This window comes from Leptonychotes weddellii, chromosome 12, assembly GCF_054177405.1.
Source record: "Leptonychotes weddellii isolate Sample4059 chromosome 12, ASM5417740v2, whole genome shotgun sequence".
Taxonomy (NCBI): Eukaryota; Metazoa; Chordata; class Mammalia; order Carnivora; family Phocidae; genus Leptonychotes; species Leptonychotes weddellii.
Window position 1 is genome coordinate 31807710 of NC_138380.1, and position 13922 is coordinate 31821631.

The window sequence follows — 13922 nt, forward strand, 5'->3', positions numbered from 1 at the left end:
TTATTTGCCTTTCCCTTGCATCTATTTGGCCTGTGCCTGTAGACAATTATGCGTTCTAGCCTAGACTCAGGTGCTAATAATGAAGGACAAATAGAATCATATGTGTAAACTTCCCCTTCTGATGAAAATTTATATTAACTTTCTGCCACTGTAAACAGAACTGCATAGCTCAGCGTCCCTGATGAATTGGTGATGAATTCAGTCATTTATATCCCAGGAATCTGTGCATTTATGGGAAAAGATGAAAACCGTCTGTATTGTGTAACCTTGCACTTTTTGAGTAAGAAAAAGAAAACACCAGCCTGTTTAGTTCATCACTTAAAGTGTGTAAATTTCAGCTCAAATACCAGATTTCTGCATGACTCTGTCAGTCTCCACTTTGGGGATCTGTGCCAATATAAACAAGCCAAACAGTGAAGAGTGCCATGTTATCGCTACAACTGTGAACTTATACACTTTCAGCCTTCCATAAAAATTGTTATGAATATCTTTACAATACAACAGAATCTTTGTTATATACTGAAGCTGGACAGTTTGACAGTTTGGCAGCTCTGTTGGAGAACAAAGTAATTTGGGAAAGATAAGAACCTAGCCAGTCTTTTTTTTTGACTAAAAACATTCCATCCTATTTTAAAAGCTGTACTTCTGAAACACTGTCAGCTTTCTTTTTTTAGCAAACTTTTCAAAGATAAGCTAGATTAGTAAATACAAAAATATGGAATATTGATTAAGGAACAGTCTTTTTTTTTAAACATAAGGCTTAATATGTAGCACAAATATACCTCAAGCATATTTTATGATTAAAAATCATAATATACACATGAAGAGGTTTTTTTTTAAAGTACTTTTGGTTTTGTCTTCTTAATATAAACATTTAGATGAATATTGTTTTAAAGCCCCACAATTTAGAAGTACACTGATGGCCTGGAAAATAAAATAAAACAAAACAAAAACCACAAGTTAAGGCACAGATTTTTCTTCCCAAAGAGTCCATTAGACATGTGGGAAATCCATGTTAAAGACAAAAAATGGCTATTAACTCTTCTCTACATGTAGATTTCTTTCATTCTAAGACTGTTTGATAAATGTGTATTATAATAGCGATTAAGATATTTTCTCAAAATCTTGCCATATCCATATAATATTTCAAGAAACTTAAAAGGTCCACTTAAAAATGACTATAAAAAATGATTATAAATTTCACTGTTTCAACCACATGAGAAAAGCAGAAATTGTGCATTACTACAATATTGGAAAATATAGCTGAGATAAAGCACCTTTTATTTTTACCTTAAATAAAACTGGATATATGATTTGTATTTGAAAAGAAAATGCCTTTCAAGTCCATGTATCATGGTTACAAGATTGCACACCTTTTCATGATACACTTTATCTCAAAGTTGTCTGTGGCTGTTCCTATCACTCTGTGTGCATGACCTTTTAGTAAGCTGAAGAAGATACAGTTATCTTCTTTTCTGACATGCAACATCTATCAATCAACATGTTTTCATGTAATTTATTCAAGGCAAATAGCAGCTCCTAAGGCTAGTGAACCACGGCACCATCCCAGTGATTTTGATTAAGAAATGATGTGCACGGCTTAGGTGAGAAATGGAAAACGCAGAGAAGTATTGATAAAGATGTATCAAAAACAATAAAATGGAACCACAGGACAAAATGAATATTTGAAAAAATATATAGGCTCAGCATAACTAATCTTGATAACCTTGCTCAAAATCTACTCTAAAAAATTGGGGGGGGGTGTATCATTTGATGAACTTCCAATGATACCGATTTAGTTTACCTTTAGTATCTGAGGCAATGCATCTGTAGTTTTGTTGGGTTAATCCAGATTTTTTTTATTGAATCAAGAATGTAAATTAAGACAAAATGATTCGTTTTCAATTTCATGCTGAAGTAGCTCAAGTTAGTGAATGTAATTTCTCCTAACAAGAAAAATTTATCACTGTACAGCTCACTCAGTTACCTCTGTAGTGAGTTGCGATATGCATTTATGGAATTGAATGGATAAAAAAGATTGATAAATGTGGTAAGAAGAACAAGCTGTGCTTCCAGAAAAGATAGGCACAATTAAATGACTTTTAAAAATTCCTCATCTTTATTCCTGCTTATAGCACCTCTTCCACAATTGCACTATCACACACTACAATTAATTTTAATGTGAAGAAGTGTTTTTTGTCTGTCTTCTCTAAGGTAGCAAAAATTCTACCACAGTGTGACTTGTGTTCCAGTCCTGGTTCTACCACTAAATAGCTGTATTACTTTGGGCAAATAGCTTTTTTTTTTTTTTTTTTAATGATTTTACTTATTTATTTGAGAGAGAGAGAGATAGCAGTAGAGGGAACACAAGCGGGGGAGTGGGAGAGGGAGAAGCAGGCATCCCATGGAGCAGGGAGCCCGATGTGGGGCTCGATTCCCGGGACCCTGGGATCATGACCTGAGCCGAAGGCAGACGTTTAATGACTGAGCCACCCAGGTGCCCCTGGGCAAACAGGTTTTGAGGCCTTAACTTCTTAACCTAATCTCTCAAATCTCTGTACCTTTAAAGTTCTGATATAAATAAAGAACACATAACATAAATGGATATATTAAACATATGTATATATGCACAGATACATATATGTACATGTATATATACATAAATACACCTACATATTATATTTACAGCGTAAACGTATAACTCTAAATTGTGGTAAAGATTTCGGGCCTCATAAGACCATAGAAAGTACTTAGACATCTAAGTTAAGTGAGTCAAATTCTCACCTTGGTTCTACCATTATTAGCTAGCCTCTGTGGCATTGGCAAATCCCTGAACTACTTGAAGCTTCAGTTTCTTATTTTGACTAGAGTATCTCTACCAACTTATACATTCTTGATTCCACTATCTTCATTAAGAACTGTGGAGATCCTTTTTGAACACTTCTAGTTTTTGGTAAAATCTTGTGCAGTTCAGCATTTTCTATGTGCCCATAATTTTTAATATTATTTATTAATTATTTAAACAATCTTCCAACTTGTCAAAAGGGACTTAGCTATTACATTGCATAAAATAAGAAGGTAAGTTGAAAGCTAAAAAAGAAAAAAAAAGACAAGGGAAAAAACGTTTTGAAATATAAGACCAAACAGGCACATCATTAAGTGTGATATATTTGCTAGAGGTCAGCCACAGATTTAATGCTAAGATTTCTAAAGCTCATATGAAGAGAGAATCATAATCAAATTACAAGGTTCATTGTGTAAAATGAAAGGAAATCAGTTGCTCATAATCACAACTGTTCCTAACAGTGAAATTTGAGTTATATTTTTTCCCCTTGGGATCTTAGGTAGCAAACACTGGAGAAGGTACTGAACAACATCCCCTACAACATTCCTAGATTACGTAAAATAGCAAATTGAATTGTTTAAATTATAATATCCCTAAAAAAATTAAAATGTTCCTCAATATAGGCTGCTGGTATTAAGCCATTTTATAGGGAGACGATATGATGGTGGTATAGCTATGAGGCTCTCAGCAAGTCTACTTAATCAGGTTAGCTTTTAGAGGATGTAAAGGAATGGATGGGGTGTGTATCCTGCACACAGTCCTCCACAATTACATTCAAACAAGCTTTTGATAGATACTGAGCCACAGTGAGCTGAACCTTATGACTCTTCCTAAGTACTAATAGTACATTTCTTTTAGGCCAGTGGTTCTCAAACTTGAGCCTGCATCAGAATTATCTGTAGAGTAATTGCTGAGCTCTACCTCCAGAGTTTCTGATTCAGTAGATCTCAGGAGGGGCTTGGGGAATTTGCACATGTTATAAATTCCCAGGTCATGTTGTTGCATCTGGTCTAGAACTCACACTTTGAGAACTGTTCTTCTGGGTCATCAGATAAGTATAGATCCATGGACTTTAACAAACAACCTGAGTGTAAGAGATATCTTCCTGAGGAAAGAGAGATGCCCAACAAGGACCGTGAAAATGAAACAAAGCCACCCACCCAAGAAAAGATCATCCTGACATATGCTCCAAGATAAATTATTTGCCAAGTACACCTATAAAATTAAATGAGATGATGCTGAAAAACATATACTTCCTAACTAGTTGAAAATGTGGAATATTTACTAAAATGTGTCCTTTGGTATAAGAATAACTTATTTCTGATATTAATTAGATTGCTATCTATCAAGATCACTTCTGGCTTATGATAATTAATACCATGCCATGTTATATAAATAGGCTGTTAATATTCTGCTCCTAGTCACTGACCTTGTATGGTCCTTTAGAGTTAATAATTTTCCACAGCTGTTTTCCACTGCTTGTACTGCACTTAACCAGACTATATTTTAATTATTTTTTCCATATGTATATATTTAACTTATTATACTTCTACCTTCAGGAGCAAGGACTACATATTTTTTTGTGACTATAAGTGCCTAGAATTGTAGCCAATAAATATTTATTGAAATGATCTAGACAAGATGAACAAATGTTTTTAAATGGATTAAGTCCAAACCATTGTGGAGTTCATCTAAGGATAGAAACCAAACACAGTGAATGATACCTCTGCACTTCTTGATGACTATTTTAAAATTTATAAACAGAAGTTATATTTGCAGCCTTTTTCCCCATTAGTAAAAGCAAAACTAAGTAGAGCCAAGTTCAAAAAAGAAAACCTCTATAATAATTAAACAATGGATTCTGTGAGGCAGTAATTAATATTTATAGCCAATAATTTTATAAAGTAAACCATTTCAACAGTCTTGCATTGATAACAGAAGATGTTATAGGGAATATAGCCCTGGACTTGAAGACATGCAGACCAAGGTCAAGTCAATCTGTAGTCATCCAATCTCTGTGGGCCTTTATTGTACAGTGTTGAACTTTTAAAATCTCCATTTCATTATCTATAAGTGGAAATAATAATATTGTGTCCTCCTCTTATTTCAAAAGATCTTCCAGAAAAATAATATGAGATGATGAACATAAATGTCACTTGAACACTATAAAATCGTTCCATTATTTTTAGAGAATAACACAATTTAAAGCATGTGGTCTTGAGTAAAATATATTCATTCCTCTCTGTCTGTACTAGCTAACCATCTAACGACAACTTAAAAAACCCACTGTCATGTATTTTCTTAAATATAAGTAATTATTCTGAAATATATAAAAACAATAACTTGTTCTAGTCTTACAATAAAAGGCAAACACAATAGGACAAAAGGAAGCTCTTATTGAACACACAAATAATTTAGCAACACTTAAATTCTGCTACTATGAGGATGTAACTACTCTAAATTTACATCATTGTCAACAGATATTTCTTCTGTACATTCTGAAATTTACTTGTCATCTTCGAACTCATAGTCTGGATAAACCAGTTACTTTCTTTGCTCCACCAGATTCTACTAGATTATAAGCTTCTTGAATCAATATTATTACACTATTTTACACAATTTTTTACCAATCATGGGACATGCATGTGTAAACTTGAGTGTAATTAAAAAATCAAATAAACAAATATTTAATAAAGCTACCAAGCTAGACTGGGTATTGCTGGACATTAAAAGAGTTTGAAACATAGTTTGAATTCTTCAGGAAATTTAAATTTTAGGTTGATTAATTCTATATACATACCTGAAGAGTTAAATAGCAATATTATATATACATTACAGTGCAAGAAGCAGGGGGGTGGATTTCAGATGATTTAATAATATATTTCTTCTAGCTTTATTAACTTCAGGTGCTCCAATGACCATTCAATGCATTTTCTGAAGTTGTAGGTAGGAATGAACCAGTTTAATGTATGATAAATTATGTACTTCCTTGCATACTAAAACTCAATTCTATTATACTTCTAAATTAACTAGTCATTTCTGACCATTTAGAAAAATCAGTTTGTAGGAGCAAAGTTTCTAAAACATGAACTATTCTTCTTTTTCTATTTTACCTATAAATATGTTACCCTCTGCTAATGAGACAGAAATAACAGTACAGTCAATGCATATATAATGCATCATACTGGCACATTATGTTTTTACTTTGAGACATTCATCCTTAAAAGTCTAACTTAGTTAGATTTTAATTTCTTGTGAGTAATTTCTTAAAAAACTGGACAACATCAATTGAGGCAGGTACAGTTGACACTCTCACAGCGGAATAAAGCTGAGTATTACGTTTATAGCAGATGCTGCCACGTTTATATTTCTTTCTGATAAACAAAAGTTAATATTTTTCTCTTTGACTATAAAAATATTTTAATATAATTATTTCAACTTTTTAAAATAACAGTTATTGATGGGGGAACAGTCATACCACAGGGGGATGACCCTAAGTAATATTTTTTTAAAGTAAATCAATAAATGCTTATTTATTTTGGAAAATTATTTCACCATTTTTGGTATCTCATCCTAGGCACATAATTTTAAGCTAAAGAAAGTGTCCTGCCGGAATAGCATGTAAGATTTGATCTATACAAAGAGTTTCTAAATCAGCTCCGTGATGTCTAAGTAGCTGAAAAAAATATATTTTGGCTAAAATTCTATTTATCCAAAAAACAAAAGACTACTTATAATCTAATAAATACAGACTTCTCCTCAAGCCACAAATAACTGATTTCTCAGTTAAGTGAAAACAATCACTACCTAGAAAATAAAAATGTATCAAAATTGCTGAAAATTTGTGCTACTAAAAAGGAAATTTTGTTGGTCAAGAAAAATACAATCATAGCAGTTACATGATATTTGAATTCTTTTTTTTTCTTATTCTGTGGAAATTTTACTTTTTTTGTCTTCTTGAAATGTTGCAAATAGCTCTCTAACAAGTACAATATTTGGAATTCTATTGAAACTATTAAATATTAGTGGGAGCAGTATTTTGATGAACAAAATGTATTTGGTATTTTTCGCAGGACCTTCTTGCGATGAGGTATATCTTGGAACAGACTGGGCTTTAAAGGGCTGCAGGGAATATTGAGCCTCTGGACCCACATTCTGACCTGGAAACCACCAATACATTATAACGCATGTCAAGTTTTAACTCTGATCAAGGGTTCATAAAAGCCCCAGGCTTGTTAGATTTTACAGTTCAGATATGTGGTAATGGGTAAAGGAAAAAACTGAAAACTTTCATGCCCTCTCTGTAGGAGAGATGACGAAGAGCGTTGTGGCTGATTGTGCCCGTGATGGTACTTTCACGAAGAACTGTCCAGGAGACAGTGAAATTTACTGCACTGGCGTAAAACCGTGCCATTATTAGAATGAGAGAGTGAACATTTCAAAAATGAAAACTAAAAAATAAATAAAATTGATAGGGCCTTTGTTTTATGGCATGGGTAAAAGACCAGCTAAACATCATCTCAGACATGACCTGTTTTAGAGGAACACTGGAAGCATGCTGTCAAATTTTTACCAGTAGGCTGGTTCATACACATTTCGGTGGCACGAGTCTTTGTTAACTGAATATTACATCAGTCTCAGTTTTTTAAAAATATTCCAGAATCTGCAATGCTATTAATTCCATATTAGTAGTGCTGACTAAGGAGCAAAGATGTCTTCCAAAGTGTTCTGCAATTTCTGATATTTGGTAAAGGGTGGATTTTTATTTTCATTTTCTTTCCAGTAATTACTAGTGGTCTGAGAAAATCTTATCCAAAGTACTTTAGTTTTCAATGTATGTTCCATAGTTTTCTGAGATGCTGGCAAAGAATAAAAAAAGAAATGTCACCACAATAGTATCATAGTCTGACCTGAAGCATCTAAAATTGTGGTGGTACTGAATTGCAACTTAGGGGTAATTTCAAGGCAATTTCTTTTCGTATTATGTTATGAACACTCTTAAGTATACAATTCTTTGATTTTTTTTTTATGGAATGTTGCTTTATATTCCTTTGGGCAAAATGCCACTTAAATTTGACTTAGTTACTGCAACCTCAAAATGATGTAAAAAAACATGCATATATATTGACAGTTAAAAAATTTAATAATAAAAATTTGCCTCCAATTATCTAAAAATAATTCTCTGTTACTTGAGAATTATCAAAAATCCCAGTTCTGCCACCATAGAAAGAACTGGTAACATCAGTAGAATTATAGACAAGTCTCTGTGAATCAAAGACAAATAATCTGATTCTACTGAATAATTTCTTCTCATGGTAGCATCCTGCCATCAAAGTCAACTTTTACAACCCCCATTACCTGACAGAAAGAAAGATAAAAAAAAAAAGTGCTAAACTGCCCTACAGTCTCTCCACAGAAAACAAAAAGTGGAGAGGCACAAATTTATTTCTAAAGGTCACATTCTGTTCGCATACAACTTCTCTGTTTCCTGTGCTAAATCCATTTTTCTTCTTTAACTCTCTACTCTGACTCTACCAGGGAGGAAGAGCAGGAAGCCACACACAGTAGAAGGGTGGGATATCCTGGATAAGGAAACTATGGAGTTAGAGTCAAATAAATAAATAAGACAAATTTCACACTCTCCCCAGCTGACTCATATGCTTATGTAGTTAGATGTGAACAGACAATTTTAAAGCTGTAATCAAATACTTACTGTTTTATTTTCAATCGATTTTATTATTATTTATTTATTTATTTATTTTTAAAGATTTTATTTATTTATTTGAGACAGAGAATGAGATAGAGCATGAGAGGGTCAGAGGGAGAAGCAGACTCCCCACCGAGCAGGGAGCCCGATGCGGGACTCGATCCCGGGACTCCAGGATCATGACCTGAGCCGAAGGCAGACGCTTAACCAACTGAGCCACCCAGGCGCCCTCAATTGATTTTAAAGAAATAGCTGGGATTTTAGTCTGTTTTCTGAAAAACAACTGCTATAAACGGGTGTGGGTGTGAGTATGATCAAACCTCTATTATTTTGCAGAAAAAAAATAAGATGGGAAGTAATTCCTTTTACCATCCAAAATTTAATCTTAATTGAAGGAAGATAACTCTTTAAAAATGTGGTGCTACAGGGCGCCTGGGTGGCTCAGTTGGTTAAACGACTGCCTTCGGCTCAGGTCATGATCCTGGAGTCCGGGGATCGAGTCCCGCATCGGGCTCCCTGCTCGGCGGGGAGTCTGCTTCTCCCTCTGACCCTCCTCCCTCTCGTGCTCTCTCTCTCTGTCTCATTCTCTCTCTCAAATAAATAAATAAAATCTTTAAAAAAATAAAAAAATAAAAATAAAAATGTGGTGCTACAATAGCTATATATGGCAGAGATATCTTTAAAACTAAAAGTTTTCAATGTCTAAAATCAAGATTGATTATCATTTAGAAAGTGCCTAAAATATCACTGACAAAATGATGTGAAACAGATATAGCATCTGTTTTTGCAGGTGGGGTAACCTAATAAAATCTTAGCACACAGTGGCTTTCATTATTTTTTTCTATCAATCCTTCAAAAGTGTTCGTATTTCACAGTATTGTTTTCTTAAGCCTCCAGGTTTGTGAGCTCATTCACAGGAAATATATTGGGCCTTCTAGAAGCTATTTAATAATATAATTTCAGAAGTTATAAGGTGGTTGTTAAAGAGGTCCGATGAACCCAGAATTTAAATGCTAGGTAATTTAAGGAATCCTTGGTTTTTGAAATGCATCCTTTTAATGTCATTGAAAGTCAGACCACAGAAAGAGCTTAAACCTTAGTTCCCAAATTTATAATTTAATCAGTAAGTTGGGTGAAGGGTTTTGTTTGATTACTTTTTTTTTTTAACTTTTAACATAGCCATGACCATTTTTCTCGCTGACAAATGTGGCTTGTCAAAAGAGCAAAACAGCCTGAAGATTAATGCTTTGAGTCAAGTTAAAAGGTAAAATCTGTACGAGGTGTATACCTACTCCCAATCCTGTGGTCACACAGTCTCCAAAAATCTGAATTTTAAAAAGTTAAATTTGTACACAGGGAGAGCCATTCTATTTTAAATGTATTATTTTTTACTGGTTGAGTAGACCAGCAGAAAGTAGCTTATCTCAAGTGACAAGATCCCTTACCTCCCTCAACTGACACTTTCAGCAAATACTAATTTACGTTTACATGGTTCAAATGTTTTGACTATTGGCTCTGCATTGCAATCTCTTGAGTCTAGCAGCTATGCAGAAATTGCTATTGTTGTAGTATTGAGCCCATTTTGCAGATGAGGAAAACTGAGTTTCGGGGAGTTCAGTGTTAGGGGTAAGATTATATGCTCTGAAGTTATACCATCAGTGTTTCTATTATAGCCCCACTACTTATTATTAGCTGTGTGGCCTTGGATAATTTATTTATGTCTGTATACATCATTACATATTTCTATAAATGAAGAATTTAAACTTAATTCTCAGTGGTGTCAAAAGTGGACAAACATTTACCCCGAAATGCTTCAAAAGTATTTGGATTAACATGTTTGTTTAAATATTCATAAATATATCTATATGTTCCTACCATTTAACTTTTAAAAACTATTTTTGCAAGTGTTTTAATAAGATGAGTGCTTTTATTTTAAGAGAAATTTAAGACTGATAAAACTCTATAAAACATGATATTTCTAGGACTCCATTCATATTGAATGTTCTTAGCATTTCAAATTCTACCACAGAAGTTCTATAAAATATAACAATATGAAGTTTTGTGTTTGTAATTATCCAAGTTGAAAGTTAGATTGATATAGGTTATTTCGAACCATATGTAAGAATGCTGAGGGTTTTTCTTTTATATATGAATAACAGAAATTTAAAACATCTTTTAGAAAAAATCCAATGTTGATCTTTTAAAGAGATCAATTGAGATTGAATTGTAAAGTATGTTTGGTGAAATTAATGTCTTCATTTCAAGGTTTTTAAATTGGGAATTTGGGGCAGAACAAATATATTTTATAACGTTTTGAACATTTATACTAATTACATTAATAATCTTAACATGATTCTCAATTGGGCATAAAACCATATATATTTTTAAGTTTTTATTTAAACTCCATTTAGTTAACATACAGTAGTATAACATTAGTTTCAAGTGTACAACATAGTGATTCAACACTTCCATACAGTAGCCGGTGCTCATCACAAGTGCACTCTTTAATCCCCATCACTTATTTTACTCATCCCTCCAATCACCTCCCCTCTAGTAACCATCAATTTGTTCTCCATAGTTAAGACTCTATTTCGTGATTTGCCCTTCTCTTATTTTTCCCTTTGCTCATTTGTTTTGTTTCTTAAATTCCACATGAGTGAAATCATATGGTATTTGTCTTTCTCTCACTTATTTTGCTTAGCATAATACACTAGCTCCAACCACATCATTGCAAATAGCAAGATTTCATTTTTTTTATGGCTGAGTAACATTCCATTGTATATATCCACCACTTCTTCTTTATCCATTCATCAGTCGATGGACATTTGGGCTCTTTCCATAATTTGGCTAACATAGATAATGCTGCTGTAAAGATCGGCGTCCATGTATCTCTTCAAATCAGTATTTTTGTATCCTTTGGGGAAACAGTAGTGCAACTGCTAGGTCATAGGGTAGTTCTACTTTTAACTTTCTGAGGAAACTCCTTACTGCTTTCCACAGTGGCTGCACCAGTCTGCATTCCCACCAACAGTGCAAGAAGGTTCCTCTTTCTCCACAACCTCGCCATCACCTGTTGTTTTTGTGCTGTTGATTTTAGCCATTCTGACAGGTATGAGGTGATAGCTCATTGTAGTTTTGATTTGCATTTCCCTGATGATCAGTGATGTTGAGCCTCTTTTCATATGTCTGTCAGCATCTGTATGTCTTCTTTGTAAAAATGTCTATTCATGTCTTCTACTCATTTTTTAATTGGATTATTTGTTTTGGGATTGAGTTTTGTAATTCTTTATAGATTTTGGATCCTAACCCTTTATCAGATATGTCATTTGCAAATATCTTCTCCATTCCATAGGTTGTCTTTTCATTTTGTTGACTGTTTCCTTCACTGTGCAGTAACTTTTTATTCTGATGAAGTCCCAATAGTTTATTTTTGTTTTTGTTTCCCTTCTAGAAAGAAGTTGCTACAGCTGATGTCAAAGAGGTTACTGTCCATGTTCTCCTCCAGGATTTTTATGGTTTCAAGCGTCACATTTAGGTCTTTAATCCATTTTGAATTTATTTTTGTGTATGGTGTAAGAAACTGGTCCAGTGTCATTCTTTTGCATATTGCCGTCCAGTTTTCCGAAGACGATTTTTGCAAGAGACTGTCTTTTTCCCATTGGATATTCTTTCCTGCTTTGTTGAAGATTGTTGACTGTATTGTTGTGGGTTCATTCTGTGTTTTCTATTCTGTTCTATTGATCTATGTGTCTATTTTTATGCCAGTACCATACTGTCTTGATCATCACAGCTTTGTAATATAACTTGAAGCTCAGAATTGTGATGCCTCCAGCTTTTCTTTTCTTTTTCAAGACTGCTTTGGCTATTTGGGGTCTTTTGTGGTTCCATACAAATTTTAGGATTGTTTGTTCTAGCTGTGTAAAAAATGCTATTGGTTTTTTCACAGGGACTGCATTAAATACATGGACTGCTTTGGGTAGTATACACATTTTAACAATATTTGTTTTCCAACCCAGGAGCATGGAATGTTCTTCCATTTCTTTGTGTCACCTTCAATTTCTTTCATCAGTGTTTTACAGTTTTCAGAGATTACATCTTTCACCTCTTTGATTAGGTTTATTCCTAGGTATCTTACTGGTTTTGGTGCAATTGTAAGTGGGATTGATTCCTTAATTTATCTTTCTGCTGCTTTATTATTGGTGTACAGAAATGCAACAGATTTCTGTATGTTGATTTTGTATCCTACAACTTTACTGAATTCATTTATCAGTGCTAGAAGTTTTTTGGTGGAGTCTTTTGGGTTTTCTATATAGAGCATCATGTCATCTGTAATAGTCAGTTTTACTTCTTCCTTGCTTATTTGGACGGCTTTTATTTCTCTTTGTTGTCTGACTGCTGTGGCTAGGACTTCCAGTACTATATTAAATAGCAGTGGTGTGAGTAGACATCCCTGTCTTGTTCCTGACCATAGAGGAAAAGCTCTGTTTTTCCCCATCGAGGATGATATTACCTGTGGGTTTTCATAGATAGTTTTTATTAGGTTGAGGTAGCTTCCCTCTAAACCTACTTTGTTGAGGGTTTTTATCATGCATGGATTTTGTACTTTGTCAAATGATTTTTCTGCATCTATTGAAATTATCATATGGTTCTTATCCTCTTTTCTTAATGTGACGTATCACATTGATTTGAGAATGTTGAACCACCCTGGCAGCCCAGGAATAAATCCTACTTGATCGTGGTGAATGATTTTTTAATGTGTTGTTGAATTCAGTTTGCTAGTATTTTATTGAGAATTTTGCATCAATGTTCATCAGGATATTGGCCTGTAGTTCTCTTTTTTAATGGAGTCTTTATCTGGTTTTGGTATAAGGGTAATGCTGGCGCCACTGAATGAATTTGGAAGTCTTCCTTCCTTCTTTTTCCATTTTTGGGGGGTTAGTTTGAGAAGAATAGGTATTAACTCTTTTTTAAATGTTTGGTAGAATTCTCCTGTGAAGCCATCTGGCCCTGGACTTTTGTTTGTTGGGAGTTTTTTGATTACTGATTCAATTTCTTTGCTGGTTATCAGTCTGTTCAAGTTTTCTATTTCTTCCTATTTCAGTTTTGGTAGTTTATATGTTTGTAGAAATTTATTCATTTATTCTAGCTTGTCCATTTTGTTGGCATATAGTTTTTTGTAATATTCTAATTGTTTGCATTTCTGTGGTGTTGGTTGTTATTTCTCCCCTCTCATTTGTGGTTTTATTTATTTGGGTCCCTTCTCTCTCTCTCTCTCCCTCTCTCTCTTTTTTTTTTTTTTTTGTTAAGTCTGGGTAGAGGTTTTATCAATTGTGTTAAGTTTTCCAAAGAATCAGCTCCTGGTTTCACTGA

General features: G+C 33.8%; 1 protein-coding gene across 1 annotated transcript in view; it reads right to left on the minus strand.

The window, feature by feature from the left end:
* The window catches only part of FOXP2 (forkhead box P2), a 548145-nt gene that overhangs the window by 181405 nt on the left and 352818 nt on the right, over nt 1-13922 (minus strand). The gene's annotated exons all lie outside the window — the stretch shown is intronic.